The 19,071-nt window shown below is 38.5% G+C and overlaps 1 protein-coding gene across 3 annotated transcripts in view; it reads right to left on the bottom strand.

The window, feature by feature from the left end:
- LOC131943049 (protein stoned-B) overlaps positions 1–17,802 on the bottom strand; it is a 46,925-nt gene extending 29,123 nt beyond the window's left edge. For 2 of the 3 annotated variants that reach the window (XM_059303058.1, XM_059303057.1), the window contains exon 1: positions 17,688–17,802. The gene's annotated coding sequence lies outside the window, so the exon portion shown is untranslated. Of the gene's footprint in view, positions 1–920; positions 1,023–17,687 lie in introns of those variants that run through there. The other variant, XM_059303059.1, reaches the window with a different exon arrangement.
- Between the last annotated feature and the right edge of the window lie 1,269 nt (positions 17,803–19,071).

The following is a 19,071-nucleotide window of genomic DNA, read 5'->3' as shown; positions in this document are numbered from 1 at the left end:
ACACATACGCTGGTAATATAGACGCTAACAACCCTAAACCTAACCATAGCTTTTAACCAAACCTGTGAGCCGATATCTTATACACTGGACGTAACTCTAACCCTGCTCATGCATCTGGCCACTACACCGACCATAACGTAATCTTAACCTAAATCATATCAGAAAAATCGGCAGAAAAAAACCATGACATCGAAAAACCTGTCTTTAAAACTAAATTAGACATCACACTCTTATAATGATGGTGGGACTTTTTTGGCGATGGGGTGGGAATGTAAAAAAAAAAAACATTAAAAAAAAAATGTGACGTTGTTTATGAATGACCCTTAAACACTGAAATCTGTTCTGCACTGCGGCAAAAGCTACTAGTCCAAAGGGCGACCAACAAAATTGTTTTAAAATAATCCGTCGTGGAAATAAAGCCCAATCTAAAAATAATGTTTAAAGGTGTCTTACTTTCACCTGACCAGTTCAGGGAGTCTCCAGACGTTGAGACAGGTATCCAGTTCCAACAAATATAGCTCGCGCTGAGCGCTCAGTTTTCATGAGTGATTTATGGTGAAGGTTGGCGATAGAAGATGCACAGGTGGGTAAATATAGTTAACAAGAGTCACAAGCATCTGAACAAATATCCAGTTACCACTAGTGTGTCGCGTCCCGACCTTATATATATATATATATATATATATATATATATATATATATATATATATATATATATATATATACACACATATATACATGTATACATATATATACATATATATACATATATACATACATATATATATATATATATATATATGTATATATATATATATATATATATATATATATATATATATATATATATATATATATATATATATATATATATATATATATATATATGAAGACAATAAACGAATACAGCGGCTACTTACAATATTAAAAATTCAGTGACCTTGACCCCCTGTATGGGTCGATGATGTTTATGACTTTATCTAAATGAACTTCGGCCTTTAATTAAACGGCGCATGAACTAGATTAATTATTATAGGATTAGCTAGCTAGGAAACAACTGAATATTTTCACGTGCTCAAATAAAATAACAATATTACTAGCATCCTTCGGTTTGATTTGTATACACAATTCTGATGAAAACTTTTTACAAAATTCAGTGCAACACATGAAAATACGTCACACATAAACATTAGCTCTGTGACGTAACTAATTAATCCATTGCTCCAAAACAAACACAACTATTTATAGATACAATCACGTTGTTCGAACACACTCCAAGAAGCGCCGAAAGATCTCAAGAAAAAAAATCCGATTCTCCCCAAAACACAGGCGCGTGCTAGTCCAACCTGACGACAATTCCACAGCCACACACTTGTCTCCCTTGGAAGGCCGGAGCTAATCAATAGCCGGCATCATGGCGGCCGTGTCGTCTCGCGCTGTGTCGCGGGGGGGGGGGGGGGGGGGATGGGGGGGAGGGGTCAACCCATGGTGGCTTCCCTTGACTCGTTCCGATGGCAATGTTGATCCTGCACGTGCATGCACGTGAGCGCTCGCTAGACACACACGAGAATAAGTTCTAGTACTCACACGGGTTATCTATAGACACACGAGAATAAGTTCTACTATACATACACCGGGTTATCTATAGACACGCGAATACTCTCTACTCTAGACGTAGGATCGGTGCTCTTAAAACGCGAGTACTCTCTAAACACACACGTACTCTCTAAACACACACGTACTCACTAAACACAAAAGTTCTCTCTAAACTCGCAAGTTCTCTCTAAACACATACGTACTCTCTAAACACACAAGTTCTCTCTAAACACAAAAGTTCTCTCTAAACACGAGTAATACGTGACTAATTACATACATATAACGTCACATTTACAACTAGAAACAGCCATGAATAAAAACAACGCATTTTTAAAAATAACTAGAATACCCGTCATCCGTTGGATAACTGTGGGTTTCGGGGGTCATCCATCAAAAAACATCACGTCTGTCACTCAGAGGCATAGCGACCCTTCCCGGCGCCCGGGGACAAAGTTTTCGATTTGAACCCCCCCCCCCCCTCAAACTTTTGATGTGCACCCCCCCCCACTCAAACTTTCGATTTGAACCCCCCTCAACCTATCAATTTATTTTTCCAAACCATTTTGGCGCCCCAACATATGCCCCCCCCCCTTCCCCCTCCCCACCCCCCGCCTCCCCTTCCCCCCCCCACCCCCCGCCTCCCCTCCCCACCCCCCGCCTCCCCTCCCCTACCGTCTCCCCCCCTCCTCGGTACGCTACTGCAGTGTCACTTATCGTCACAAAAAACAGACCCCACATTCAAATATATGTTTTTTATCTTTTAAAAACACCGAAAACACCGATTTCGGACTATCCCTTCATAAACTGACGTCACAGGTGACCTACTCAACTCTACTTCACCTGCCCAGTGTCCTGCCAAGTCTCAGACAACATGTTTTTATCGTTTAAAAAACAATTCCAGCCGAGCATGTATCTGACCACACTATCCTTTCATATGCTTAGGACAAAGAAACAGATGAACTCTACTTCACCTGCCCTGTATCTTGCCAAGTTCAGATAGGCAACGTTATCATTCACATCTAAAAAAAAAAAATTGAAAAAAAAAATTTCATTGACATATTGGTCTAGAACCCGTGCCTCCTGCATGAGAGCTGACTACGCTACCAACTTAGCTATTTACTCGTGACGTCACAAGTGAATTTTTATACTATACTATGTATCTCCTTATGCAACTTGATTTACGGCGTATAGATTCTAGATCTAGATCTAAAAATAAGTCTAGTAGTACTAACTTTCAAATTAAATTTTATCTTAAATAAGCCAAACAAAGATTTATATAAAATAATTAAGACCTGAAATAGATTCTAGATGTAGAATTTACATTAAGTCTAGATCTAGAATTTACATAGAAACCTAGTGACCTACATCTAGGCTAGATCTAGATCTAGGCTAGATTCATAAATTTCCTTCGATAGCTGATCTTTAGATCTAGAGAAATTTATTGTAAAACTAAATGAAAAAGACAGTTGAACATTGATATAAGTGTTGGAACGTAATAAATACAGAAAACGGACGTATTGTTAAAGTTATGACCGACAGAAAATTAGATTTAGAACGCGTTAAACTTGTGAATGGGAACACAATTTTCTTCGATAGACGCCGCCATTTTATTGTACTAAAGAGTAAACAAAAACCTGTGACGTCACGGTCCCGCCGAGTCTAGTGGCTTTTCAAATATTTTTTAAAAAAATGGGTTAATCTGCATATGAATAAATCAATTAATTAATTAACGTCTTTAAATAAATTTGTGATCAACAGTCTGTCTGCATTAAAAAATTATTCTCTACCTGCATACCATTTTACAGCTTTCCAGATAGAGTCGAACATATCACAATTTTCGATCAGGCAAACAAACAAATAAATATTCAAACATGTAAACAAACTTGACTTTTAGTAGTATATAGATTAAACGTAAAAGTGCATTACAATTCAATTAAAGTTTGAAACAAAACTTAAAACCGTTTTTTCTCATGGGTGTATAATGCATACTTTTAATCATCGGACGTTTTATCCAAAATAACTCAGAAACAACATATTGGCCTTGTATTTCTAATTTTCCCCACTTCACATCAAACATTTTCTACCAAAAAACATTTCACTAAAACATCACAATTACAAATATAAACCGCTGAAACATCACAACAACCAACATCTACCACTAAAACATGACAACAATCATCTACCACTAAAACATCATAACATCACAACAACCAACATCTACCACTAAAACATCACAACATCACAACAACCAACATCTACCACTAAAACATCATAACATCACAACAACCAACATCTACCACTAAAACATCACAACAACCAACATATACCAATAAAACATCACAACAAACATCTACCACTAAAACATCACAGATAACATCTACCACTAAAACATCACAACAACCGACATATACCAATAAAACATCACAACAAACATCTACCACTAAAACATCACAACATCACAACAACCAACATATACCAATAATACATCACAACAAACATCTACCACTAAAACATCACAACTAACATCTACCACTAAAACATCACAACTAACATCTACCACTAAAACATCACAACTAACATCTACCACTAAAACATCACAACTAACATCTAACACTAAAACATCACAACTAACATCTACCACTAAAACATCACAACTAACATCTACCACTAAAACATCACAACTAACATCTACTACTAAAACATCACAACTAACATCTACCACTAAAACATCACAACTAACATCTACCACTAAAACATCACAACTAACATCTACCACTAAAACATCACAACTAACATCTACCACTAAAACATCACAACTAACATCTACCACTAAAACATCACAACTAACATCTACCACTAAAACATCACAACTAACATCTACCACTAAAACATCACAACTAACATCTACCACTAAAACATCACAACTAACATCTACCACTAAAACAACACAACTAACATCTACCACTAAAACATCACAACAACAAACATCTACCACTAAAACATCACAACAAACATCTACCACTAAAACATCACAACAAACATCTACCACTAAAACATCACAACAAACATCTACCACTAAAACATCACAACAAACATCTACCACTAAAACATCACAACAAACATCTACCACTAAAACATCACAACTAACATCTACAACATATCTAACACAATTACAAATATAAACTGCTAAAACATCATAACAACAAACATCTACCACCAAAACATCATAACAACCAGCATCTACAACTAAAACATTAACCATATTCTAACTACACCTCAGAGACCATATTCAGCCCCCCCCCCAGCAATTATCCCCACCCCCGCCCCTCAAGTCCAGGAATGTTCCAGACAAATACATATGTATGAGTGTCCATGATCGTAGACCCCACTGACGTGAGCTTATTCCTCTATCGGCCCGTGGGTCTATCTGTTCCGTTTAGGGGGCAACTCATGGGGTGGAGATGTCGGACCCAAGATAGACAAACGTGAGGGTGGGGAGGGGGTAGATTAATCTCATCATAGAGGTATGTTTATCACGTGACTAGACCAGAGATGGTATTGTGTTCCTCGCTGTTCACAAATAAGTTTGTCTTGAGCTTGGGGGAGGACCGAGTATCTTTTAGGCACCCCCCCCCACCCCGAGCACTTCCACCGCCCTCCTCCGTCGCAGTGATAAAAGAAAAGAGAGAAGAAATATTGTTTTTTTTATATTTGGAAAAAATATAAATTTAACCAGTATCTGCCCCTCCCCCGGGAATTTTAATACCCTCTCCTCCCTGGAGCTAATTGTCTGAAAGAAACGCCGGCGATAGATATGTCTGGCTATGGAATGGACACGTCTGTCTATGGGAATGTCTGTCTGGGAATGTCTGTCTATGGGAATGTCTGTCTGTATGAATGTCTGTCTATGGGAATGTCTGTCTATGGGAATGTCTGTCTGTATGAATGTCTGTCTATGGGAATGTCTGTCTATGGGAATGTCTGTCTGTATGAATGTCTGTCTATGGGAATGTCTGTCTGGGAATGTCTGTCAATGTAAATGTCTATGTGATTGTCTGTCTATGTGAATGTCTGTCTGTATGAATGTCTGTCTATGGGAATGACTGTATATTTATTAACATCAGCCTCGAAGTCATGTCTGAGTCATCTTTGATGACTTGATCACTTGCGCTCACACACATACACACACACACACAGAAAAAAAGACCGTGGTCATTTAAAAAAAAATGTCCTTAGCGCCAGTGGCGTAGCGAGGTCGGGTGTTACCCGGTGCGGCACTTAATGGTGTCCCCCCCCCCCCCCCCAGAGGCGTAGCGACTCTTCCCGGGGACAAACTTTCAAATTTTCGATTTGCACCCCCCCCCCTCATACTTTCAATTTGCACCCCCCTCAAGTTTTTCTCTATATATTTAGCTATTTTTTGCCTTGGTGTCACCCCCCTAAATGGTGTCACACGGTGCGTTCCGCACCCCCCGCCCCCCCCCCCTCGATACGCCCCTGCTTAGCGCTATCATAGTGATCGTTGAGCTAGCTAAACACAGCTCTGGTTTATGTGTCCGTGCTAATGTGACGTCATGTGAAACCATTAAATGTACCTGTGACGTGGTACACTAAACAAAAGTCAGATGTTTCGTGTAACTTTATGTTGAATCAATGTATACCGCCATGATGATCTCATGCTAAATTTACTCGAAATATTTTCAGCTCGAAAATAAAATCAACAACAGAACGTAGGATGTTAGTAGATACAGTTAATTAAATTTATCCTTGAATTTTTATTCAACCAACAATAAAGAAATTTTAATGAAGTCATTTTTGTTTGTTTTTTTAAAAGATGTTTCCAGGAAGTACCATCACACACACACACTCTCCCTCTCTCTCTCCCTCTCTCTCTCACACACACACACACATACACACACACATACACACTCTCCCTCTCTCTCTCTCTCTCACACACACATACACACTCTCCCTCTCTCTCTCTCTCACACACACATACACACTCTCCCTCTCTCTCTCTCTCACACACACACACACTCTCCCTCTCTCTCTCACTCTCTCTCTCACACACACACACATACACACAGAAACAACGTACAAAACAAGAAATAATTATCTCCCCATTTTTCTCCGTTTGTCACGTACTTCCGCTGCCTGGGCAGAGACAACCCCCTCCCCCTCCCCCCACCCCGGTCACCCCACGAGTCACTTGACCCGCTGAGCTGACCCTCCCCCCCCCCCCCCCCCCCCCCCAAAACGAAGGACCCGTTTTCTGAAAGAGCTCCGACAGAAGACGAACCCTTCTGGGTAAATCCCTCTCGCTTTCTCGACCGGAGCCGAAACGAAAATCGATACGGATCACCCGGTGAGTGGCACGGAGCGTTCTGCCGCGGTCCAAGATTTGAATCATTTTTGCATAACATTTCTAGAAATTGTCTTCGTGTTTCCATAGAAACCGCGAGTTTCAAAAATGAAGGCTGTAGTTTAACATTATATGGCGAACGTTTTTCGAAAAGAAGGATCTATGTCATCATAGGTTGTCTTTGACGTATATTCAAATTAGCGTCATTGCCAGCATGAGTTCAGCGATGCAAAAGTATTTTAGCTTAGATATTTCTGTAAGCAACAATTCCATAAAAAAAGTGACGCGAATTTGCATAACATAGGTTTATGACGTAGGTTCACGAAATTTTTTTTTTTTTTTTTTTTTTTGCTGAAGAATATTTTTAGCTCTTAATTTTAGTTTATTTTATAGAGTGTTTTATGGTTTTATCGCTTTAATTTTATAGCATTAGACACTAGAATGTTTGTTGTCTGTTTGAAATGGTGTTTGAAGATCTCATAAATTGTCCTCTGAGTTTGATCCAATTAAACGCGAGCGACTAAGTGTTCCGTTTTTATGCCATTAAAAGACGGCCAATCACGACTGCAAATTTAATGACTTCCCGCTATGGGGTTCTTTTTCTTCACGGTAAGACAAAAATGATTTAAATGCGAGGATAAAATTTTGATGAAAATGCGATGATCAAATTTTGATGAAAATGGGACGTCAAGGTTTTCTATTGACTAAACACATAACCCACTGACCTACATTGTGGATTATTTCAAGAGCATATCACTCACTGTATGTAGGGTCAGCAGACTCTAAGATATGTGTGAGCAGAGTTATTTTGTTCGTTATGTTTACATATATTATGCATGTTTTCTTGCTACCGACCCCCACACTCGAATCTGAAGAAAGCTTCCTACAACCCCCCCCCCTTTCAACCATTCTACAGCGGGTTCGGATTATTTTTGATGTAAAATAGAAACCATCTTTAAGGGTTTAAGGCATGAACGTCTTTTCATGATGGTTGTTTGTGCTTAGTTGTGTCGATGTTTGGTGATGTTAATTATTTTTTTGTTCTGTTAATGTTTGGTATAGTTCATGTTTTTCTTTTTCATCTCGAATGTAATGCGTTATGCTGTAAAATGACGTTTTTTCCTAAAATAAAGAAATAAAAAGAAAAGTTAAATAAAATACAATCGAACGTTGATGATCCTGTTTTTTTGCTGCACGTTTTTTTTTTTTAAATCCCAGAATTAATCGCTACTAACATCTGTGTTTTAAAATAGCATGTAGGCCTCTATGTGTGACAGTGTCTGGATTTGGACAAATCGTGTAACTAAACTTTGACCTATTTCTATAGGACCGATTTCTTTCAAACGACGCGAGAATTGTAATTCTCTATCTCATGAGATATAAAGCTATTCAAGAAATCTGAATTAAACGTTTCGTGTATTTAATAACAAAATGGGAGACTAAAATGCTATAGCCTTAAGACTTTAACTTAGAACACCATACGACTCTACTAGATCAGTTTCTTCATCTTAATAATGTGGGTGCCAAATTAGAGTATGGCTGTGTTAACTGTAATTATGGCTGCTAATTGTAAGAATATGGCTGTTAACTGTAACCTAAGATGTTAACTGTAAATAAGGCTGTTATCTGTAAGTATGGCTGATATCTGTCAGAGTTTGACTGTAACAATTAGAGCATGTCTCTTAACGATAACACTATGTCTGTGTTGAGTGTGAAAGCATGACTGTCGTAGTCTTGAACCAAACAACAGAATCAAGCTGAAAATTCATTATTCCTCTAGTCAAGCGCTTCACACGTAAACCCCGCATCACCGCTTTTTGAAGATCTTTATCTCCAACAACAAAGTGCTCTTATAAACAATCGAGCGCCATCTTCAAAGAAAGCTGTACGCAGAAATCGATGACGTAGATAAGACGAGAACACAAAAGCTGCTAGCCAATCGATTCGGCTAAAACAGTTGGGATCTCCGAGGGGAAGAAATCAGAAGGTACGATAACCAGTCCATTTGTTGTTTGCATACAAACCGGAAGTTACGACAGAACACAAAAAAGTGGTTTTAAAAATATTGAGTGAGCAATAGCCCCCACTTGACCACTCAATAGTCCCCACTTGACCACTCAATAGCCCTCACTTAACCACTTAACCACTCAATAGCCCCCACTTGACCACTCAATAGCCCCCACTTAACCACTCAATAGCCCCCACTTGACCACTCAATAGCCCCCACTTGACCACTCAATAGCCCATACTTGACCACTCAATAGCCCCCACTTGACCACTCAATAGCCCCCACTTGACCACTCAATAGCCCCCACTGTAAAAATAGAAACCATCTTTAAGGGTTTAAGGCATGAACGTCTTTTCATGATGGTTGTTTGTGCTTAGTTGTGTCGATGTTTGGTGGTGTTAATTATTTTTTTGTTCTGTTAATGTTTGGTATAGTTCATGTTTTTTCTTTTTCATCTCGAATGTAATGCGTTATGCTGTAAAATGACGTTTTTTCCTAAAATAAAGAAATAAAAAGAAAAGTTAAATAAAATACAATCGAACGTTGATGATCCTGTTTTTTTGCTGCACGTTTTTTTTTTTTTAAAATCCCAGAATTAATCGCTACTAACATCTGTGTTTTAAAATAGCATGTAGGCCTCTATGTGTGACAGTGTCTGGATTTGGACAAATCGTGTAACTAAACTTTGACCTATTTCTATAGGACCGATTTCTTTCAAACGACGCGAGAATTGTAATTCTCTATCTCATGAGATATAAAGCTATTCAAGAAATCTGAATTAAACGTTTCGTGTATTTAATAACAAAATGGGAGACTAAAATGCTATAGCCTTAAGACTTTAACTTAGAACACCATACGACTCTACTAGATCAGTTTCTTCATCTTAATAATGTGGGTGCCAAATTAGAGTATGGCTGTGTTAACTGTAATTATGGCTGCTAATTGTAAGAATATGGCTGTTAACTGTAACCTAAGATGTTAACTGTAAATAAGGCTGTTATCTGTAAGTATGGCTGATATCTGTCAGAGTTTGACTGTAACAATTAGAGCATGTCTCTTAACGATAACACTATGTCTGTGTTGAGTGTGAAAGCATGACTGTCGTAGTCTTGAACCAAACAACAGAATCAAGCTGAAAATTCATTATTCCTCTAGTCAAGCGCTTCACACGTAAACCCCGCATCACCGCTTTTTGAAGATCTTTATCTCCAACAACAAAGTGCTCTTATAAACAATCGAGCGCCATCTTCAAAGAAAGCTGTACGCAGAAATCGATGACGTAGATAAGACGAGAACACAAAAGCTGCTAGCCAATCGATTCGGCTAAAACAGTTGGGATCTCCGAGGGGAAGAAATCAGAAGGTACGATAACCAGTCCATTTGTTGTTTGCATACAAACCGGAAGTTACGACAGAACACAAAAAAGTGGTTTTAAAAATATTGAGTGAGCACTTCCAGGAAATTAGAGTCTGTTGAATGCCTGGTTGGGAAAAGTTTGAGATCGATGCGCCCAGTAAAGATTTTCAGGTAGATGAGGTACGGTGCGACCTGGAAAAGATCAGTTGGCAGTGAAGCAGAAGCAGCCGGAATGTCGTGGGCCCAACTTTGAGGAATCGCCTAACACTGAGTACGATGGAGAGGTGGGGTTGTGTCCGTATGCTGCACGAGGGGTCCACAGGAATGATGATGATGATGATGATGATGATGATTTAATTATTTTTATTTTACGAGACCGTTCTCATATTAAAAAAATATTTTGTAATGAATTTTTCTCACTGCAATTAGATTTATTTGATTAAATTACTTAAATGGTTATTTAAATATATTAAAATGACTTTTTAAAGTATAAATAGTTGAAGCAATAATCTGGTTTCGATGCATTTTAACCAATAAGAACCAACTTTCTTTAAAAGGCGACGCTAAGAATGAATACGTCAAAAAATAAATACATTATTTTAAAACGGAATCACGAGATCCTCTCCCCCCCTCCCCGCCCCCCCAAAAAAAAACAACAACAAACAAACAGCAACAACTTAACCCCGAAGTAAAATACACTTGCAAAGCTTGAAGAGTTTGCACATTTTAGTATTTAAATGTCACGAGTCTTCTAGTTTTAATGTTTACTTCTAAAACCATGTTTACTACAAGTTAATAATGATGGTTATCTTAATTTGGCCCATCGCAGCAACGGTCAACTACCGAGACCAACACGAAGGACATAATTTTGAAAGCTATTAGGATATGATATAAGCATTCATAAAAAAAAACGCACTAGTAAACCAACGTGCATGTAACATTGCTTTATACAGTTAAGATATGTAAAACGAAATATATAAACTAGAATAATTTTTTTTCGATTATAATTTGTCTAATATTCGGAGGAACGCTCGGAGCTAGATATGTATCTACATAATTAGTCTAGAACTTTCTTTCTTTCTTTACGGAAACCACCGGCTCAGGAGGAGTCTCCCAATAGCCAGGCAAGCCTCAACACAGCAAACTCCGACTAACTAAAACTCTCTCAGTATATACGCTGTCCGCGTTTTTTTTTTAAATTATAAAGTTTCAGTTCGAGATTAGAAAGGACCAAAATAGCCATAGTGTCAATTATTTACAGTAATGACGTCACCGTCTAGATAAAGTATAAAGGCGGAGTCTAGTTGACATCACAGCCAGTCTAGTTCTAGACAAGAACTCAAGACACACAGGAGAAGACACGACAATGCCAAGTTGACGTAATGTAAAGATACCGACGTGTTATACAATTTTTAACTGTGTAAATTTCATAAAATTTTCACCACAAGCCGTTAAAAGAGGGGCTATTTCGCTCGTATGTTGGTTTAGTAACAAAAGTCCCAAAACAAACACAGGCAGCCAATAGAATATATTGAATAGAACTTAACGACTAAGCGTCAATAGAATTTTTTAAAGACAAAAGCAAGAATTCAAATAGAATTTTGTTAATCAAAAGCAAGTATACAGATAGAATTTTGTTAATCAATAGCAAGATGATATAAACTTAAATACTGAAGATTGTCAGTACCTAAATCAACTGATAATATAAACTGATAACATAAACTGATGATATAAACTTTAATACTGAAGATTGTCATTAACTAACATAAACTGATAATATAAACTGATAACATAAACTGATGATATAAACTTTAATACTGAAGATTGTCATTAACTAACATAAACTGATAATATAAACTGATAACATAAACTGATGATATAAACTTTAATACTGAAGATTGTCATTAACTAACATAAACTGATGATATAGACTGATAACATAAACTGATGATATAAACTTGAATACTGAAGATTGTCATTAACTAACATAAACTGATGATATAAACTGATAACATAAACTGATGATATAAACCTGAATACTGAAGATTGTCATTAACTAACATAAACTGATAAAATAAACTGATAACATAAACTGATGATATAAACTTTAATACTGAAGATTGTCATTAACTAACATAAACTGATGATATAAACTGATAACATAAACTGATGATATAAACTTGAATACTGAAGATTGTCATTAACTAACATAAACTGATGATATAAACTGATAACATAAACTGATGATATAAACCTGAATACTGAAGATTGTCATTAACTAACATAAACTGATGATATAAACTGATAACATAAACTGATGATATAAACTGATAACATAAACTGATGATATAAACTTTAATACTTAAGACTGTCAGTACCTAACATTATAAGCTGATGATATAAACTTTAATACTAAAGACTATCAGCACCTGACATCAACCGATGACAAAACTTAAAGACATGAGTGGCAAGTATCCTCATGTTACACTCATTAAAAGTTTTTTAAAGCCCACCGGCCTTGGCTGACTCGATCGATTATCTCAGCTCAACTTAAGCTCGGAGCTGAGGAACCGTGGTACACTCCAGAACTCGCCCAATCGAACCAACGACGTTATGTAGTACACATAACGCTGTTTCTATCAGCGACGTTGTGTAGACCATACGAAGCTGTTTCTATCAGCGACGTTATGTAGTGCATGCGCTGTTTCTACCAGCGACGTTATGTAGTGCATGCGTTGTTTCTATCAGCGACGTTATGTAGAGCATATAAAGCTGTTTCTACCAGCGACGTTATGTAGAGCATATACAGCTGTTTCTACCACCGACGTAATGTAGTGCATATGGCGCTGTTTCGACCACCGACGTTGTGTAGTGAACATAACGCTGTTTCTACCAGCTACGTTGTGTACTGCATATAACGCTGTTTCTACCACCGACGTTGTGTAGTGAACATAACGCTGTTTCTACCAGCGACGTTATGTAGAGCACACAACGCTATTCTCTAACACAAGTCAATGGCTCTTATCAAGAACAATAGCCGTCCCCAGGGTACAGACCCCACCCTCCCGACCCCCCCCCCACCTAACGGCCAAGGTATTAACAGTTGTAGACCACGTCATTTTACCCCCCCCCCACCCTACACAGTCGTTAAAAAATCACCCCCACCTTTCCCCCCACCATTTCACAACAAACATCTCTGTTGCCTTATCAAAGGCACATCGGCAGAATCGATTCCCCTAAGTGTGAAACAGAATCGAATTAGCCGTTGAAAACACGTCCCTAGCATTTGATTTGCTAATCAATTGAGGTAATCGATTGAAAACAATTGCCGACTTTTTTTGTGTGGAGCATCTGACCAACACACACACATACACACAAACACACACACTCGCTGGGCTAGCCCTGTATGGATAAAGTCAAACGTTACAAAGGTTAGATATGGGTAGTTCGTATGTTCACTGTGGAAGGTGGAGTAGAGTCAATCTATATCTGATTTCATGTTAAAAAACGAAGCGGGGCGTTTGTGGTCAGATCTATGGACAAAGTGACGACATAGTTACACAGCGAGTCCAAGGAAGTTACACGGCCATAGTGAGCTCCATGACGTTACACGGCCATAGTGAGCTCCATGACGTCACACGGCCATAGTGAGCTCCATGACGTCACACGGCCATAGTGAGCTCCATGACGTTACAGTGACACAGTGAACCCAATGACGTCACGGTGAAATAGCAAGCTCAATAGAATCACACTGAAAAAGTGAGTCATACAAACTGTACATACTTAGTGATCTATGCGTCATAGTTACACCGTGAACCAAACAATGTTGCAGTTACATAATGGACAATTTTTTATGGGAATTGTGGGTCCAGACCAAAGATCCAGCGCTACAGTTCAAACTGCATTGAAACTTTTAAAGCATCCGCAAAGTTAAAACAAAAAATAACGCAGATGCATCAGTAATGCCTGAAATAGAGTACAATTAACAAAGAAAAAAAAATTAAGCGTAAATATTTCAAAAGCAATTCTCGACTCGGCCATCGATTTAAAGTTTTCCTCGGGGGCTTGAGCTTGGTTCGGTATTTGGTGGTGTTGGAGGATTGAGGATAGTGGGAAATTCTGGGAGTGTTAGAGGTTAGTGTGAGAATTCTGGGAGTGTTGGGGGTTAGTGGGGGAATTCTGGGAGTGTTGGAGGTTAGTGTGAGAATTCTGGGAGTGTTAGTGGGGGAATTCTGGGAGTGTTGGAGGTTAGTGTGAGAATTCTGGGAGTGTTAGTGGGGGAATTCTGGGAGTGTTGGAGGTTAGTGTGAGAATTCTGGGAGTGTTAGTGGGGGAATTCTGGGAGTGTAGGAGGTTAGTGGGGGAATTCTGGGAGTGTTGGAGGTTAGTGTGAGAATTCTGGGAGTGTTAGTGGGGGAATTCTGGGAGTGTAGGAGGTTAGTGTGAGAATTCTGGGAGTGTTGGAGGTTAGTGTGAGAATTCTGGGAGTGTTAGTGGGGGAATGTGGGTGTTGGGGGGTTAGTGCAGAGCATATTCCCCCCCTCCTCCTCCTCCACCAGGAAATTTTAGTCCACCCCCTTCCCACCCACCCCCACCCCCGGAGAAAAACGTATGGAAGAAACACTGGGTTAGTGGAATAATTCTGTGAGTTTTGCGAGGGAGAATTCTATAATTGTTTCGGGTTAGTGGGAGAATTAAAATAACAAACAAACAAAAAAAAAAACAAATAACCCAGGGAAAAACATTTTTCTTGTGGGGTAGCCAGAGTAAGCCGCAGACTTCCGCGAGGGTAAGAAATCTTCAATAGATGATCAGGACACCAGAAGCAACAAGTTCCTGATCTAGATCGGCCAAACTATGGCCGGCCTCTAACAGGCCATGACTGGGGGCAACATTGGACTGTAGTATTGGGTAACCCTGGATGGTGTGGTAGACATAGCCACATTTCCCTGAAAAACTAAAGCCATCTTAGATAATTGGTAACGTTATACCACTATGTTCAACCAATGTTAGCCTCGTTGGTTAGCAATTATTTCTGTCACCAATTATTCGAACCAGGAAAAAAAATATTTTTTTAAACAAGAAAAGACCAAAACCAACAAAAAGAACAATCAGATACTGGTATGAAAAAGACCAAAACCAACAAAAAGAACAATCAGATACTGGTATGAAAAAGACCAAAAACCAACAAGAAGAACAATCAGATACTGGTATAAAAAAGACCAAAAACCAACAACAAGAACAATCAGATACTGGTATAAAAAAGACCAAAACCAACAAAAAGAACAATCAGATACTGGTATAAAAAAGACCAAAACCAACAAAAAGAACAATCAGATACTGGTATAGAAAAGACCAAAACCAACAAGAAGAACAATCAGATACTGGTATAAAAAAAGACCAAAATGAAGGGAGACAATACTGAAAGAAACAAATCAGATTCCCTTTGGGTTTTATTTTCTCACAGGCTTGTGACAGGTGGCAGCGTCTTAATGAAACCAAGGTGAACAATTTCATTTCGGACGTCACTCAATAGGACTTAACACTGATCACAGGACTAGTCATTGGTGAAGGGGTGCGGGGAGGGGGGTGGTCACTTGTCCATCTTATTAATTGTTTCTTTTGTAGGCATGGGAACAAGATAATGGAAGCAGAGACAGAAGAGAATTTACAGGCTACTAAAATGGAAGTCAATTAATACTTAACAAAGACGGAAGTCAGTCAACAGGTAACAAAGCCGAAGTCTTCTTCTTCTTTGTTCTTAATTTTAGTATTGGAAGATATCCCGTCCAACACAATTAAGTATACGTGTCAACTTGTTATGCGCCATTGAGGCCATTCTCCAAATTCAGCCTTGACTTGACTTACTTGACTTAGTCCTCTTTGCTCCTTATGGAAAATAGGGCTTCTACCATTTCCTTCCATTTCTTCCGATCCCCGGCTATTAAAGTCTCCCAAGACATACCAGTTGGCTTCAGTTCTTCAAGAAGACTCCGCCTCCAGGTCTGTCTTGGGCGCCCTCTTTTCCGCTTTCCCTGGGGGTTCCACTCAAGCGCTTGGCGTGTAACATTTGGGTGAGCCTTTCGCAGTGTGTGACCCACCCAACGCCACTTCCTCCTTCTTATTTACACTCCCATAGGCTCCCGCCTAGCTTTCCTCCATAGTTCTATGTTCGGCGAATTTAGCCTGCTTTTCTTTTTGGATTTGCTTCCATAGTCTTTGTCCAACCAAGAGCAAACTTCAAGGCAGCAGTTGTTTGATTTTGGAGTTGTTTCTCCGAGCCCCATCTGCCCGAGGGTTCGAACTCGAGACTTTTCGGTTTAGCAACCATGAGCTTGACCGACTCGACCACGCCGACCCCTGGCCGAAGTCAATAAACAGGTAACAAAGACGCAAGTCAGTAAACAGGTAAGAAAAGTAAAAGTAAAGTTCCCCTAATGATAACGACCGTGGGTCAGATAAAGCTCATAGAATCGAGGGTAACAAAGATGCAAGTATAAAAAGCATGAGTTAAAGAAAATACACAATATTTTTAAAAACTCCACGGAGAACTGGATCGATTTAGCGGCGGAAATCAATGCAAGAACATCAGTGAGATGATGTTTAGATGGAAGACATCGACAGGGATAAAAGGGATAATAGTTATAGGGAGAATTTGTCAGGATAATAGGATAATAGCTGGAGGATACAAAGCGCTTGAAAAATGGAAACAAAACTGGTTTTAGATCGAGGAAAATTGACGTTAAATATTTTATGAATACAGCGTTTTAATAACAGGCAAAAAAAAATGAGATTTAAGTTTTAATTTAGCTTGCAGGGTCTTAGGTTAATGTTTTGGGTTGATGCGAGTTTTATGATTTTGAGATAGGGATTTGGGGAGAATTGTTAGGTATGTCATTTCTAAATCAAAGGAGATCTAATATAAAATAATAACAGGTTGTCAAACACATCTAGACGTTAAGGGATATGGTTTAGGGTTAGGATTAAAGTGTCGTTATGACAAATATTAATGAATCGATTGCAGTGTGTAATATATTAACAGCAGCGTGCCAAATATTTGCTGCATGAAACATTGGTGGTACTCTTTTAATTACTGATGAAGGACATCGTACTTTAATTACTGATGTCACCTTGAAGGTCATCGCACTTCTATTACTGATGGTGCCTTGGCCACCACAAGAGAGGATACTGGATAAAACAGTTTTGACAACGAACAAAACGATTTTTTAAAATACCCGGTTATGCGATAAAGTATAGTGGCCGGTTGATTTCTTGGCGGTTAGGTTTAGAAGAGAGACTAGGATTAAGGTTACAGCTAGGTTTATGGTAAAGTAAGCGATTACTGCAGAAACATGACGCTCTTACCTCATGTTTGCATTACATCACTTCCGGTCACACATCTAATCATCATGGTCGCCTCCAGCTAAGAACGAAAACTCAATATCAAAGAACGATAACTCTCACAGCATCCAGGAACGATAACTCTGGAAACTTCCAAACGCTGTGTTACTAGATGGGTGATGTCTACGAATGTCTAGGTGGATGGTACAATCAGATGGATGTTGTGATGGTACAATCAGATGGATGTTGTCGTGATGGTCAGCTGGAGAAGAAATAAACAGGACATTTTATACTCTAAACCTATTTCTAGCTGATATATCCAAAACTATCACCCTAAACCTATTCCTAACTGAAATAAAAAATATTGTCCAGTTCTCTTTGTAAAAAGGCCACATTTGTCCCTATAGTTGTTTGAGCAGTCCCTACAACTTTGTCAATTTCCCTTACAGGGTAAGGTTAGGTTTAGTTAGGGTAGGGTAAGGTTCAGCTTCTCGGGTAGGGTTAGTCTCAATAATGGGATAAGGTTATACTAAGGCAATAGAAGGTTATAAAAGACGTTATCAGACCAGAGAGAGAGAGAGAGAGAGCGAGAGAGCGAGAGAGGGGGGGGGGAGAAGATAAAATAGGTTGTGAATAGCCCTGTTGTAATGGGATAAATATTCGATTTTTCCTGATGCAACTCTGAATAGGGACGTTTCAATAGAAATGTTGAGGCTCTTTTGTGACTACGTGTGTGTATGTATGTATGCATGTTCATATGTGTATGTGTGTATGAATGTCTGTGTGTGTCTGTGTCTGCCTGTGTCTGCCTGTGTGTGTGTGTGTGAGTCTGTCTGTCTGTTTGTATGTATGTATGTATGTATGTATGTATGTATGTATGTATGTATGTATGTATGTATGTATGTATGTATGTATGTATGTATGTATGTATGTATGTATGTATGTATGTATGTATGTATGTATGTATGTATGTATGTATGTATGTATGTATGTATGTATGTATGTATGTATGTATGTATGTATGTATGTATGTATGTATGTATGTATGTATGTATGTATGTATGTATGTATGTATGTGTGTATGTGTGTATGTTTGTATGTGTGCATGTGTGTGTGTTTGTATGTGTGTATGTGTGTGTATGTATGTTTGTATGTATGTATGTATGTATGTATGTATGTATGTATGTATGTATGTATGTATGTATGTATGTATGTATGTATGTATGTATGTATGTATGTATGTATGTATGTATGTATGTATGTATGTATGTATGTATGTATGTATGTATGTATGTATGTATGTATGTATGCATGTATGTATGTATGCATGTAAGTGTGCATGTATGAGTGCAAGTGTAATTATGTATGGGAGTGTATATTTGTGTAAGAGTATATATATATATATATA

The sequence above is a fragment of the Physella acuta genome, unplaced genomic scaffold, assembly GCF_028476545.2.
Source record: "Physella acuta isolate Inbredline_101_S28 unplaced genomic scaffold, ASM2847654v3 ptg000439l, whole genome shotgun sequence".
Lineage (NCBI taxonomy): Eukaryota > Metazoa > Mollusca > Gastropoda > Physidae > Physella > Physella acuta.
This window is presented reverse-complemented; position numbering and strand designations above follow the sequence as displayed.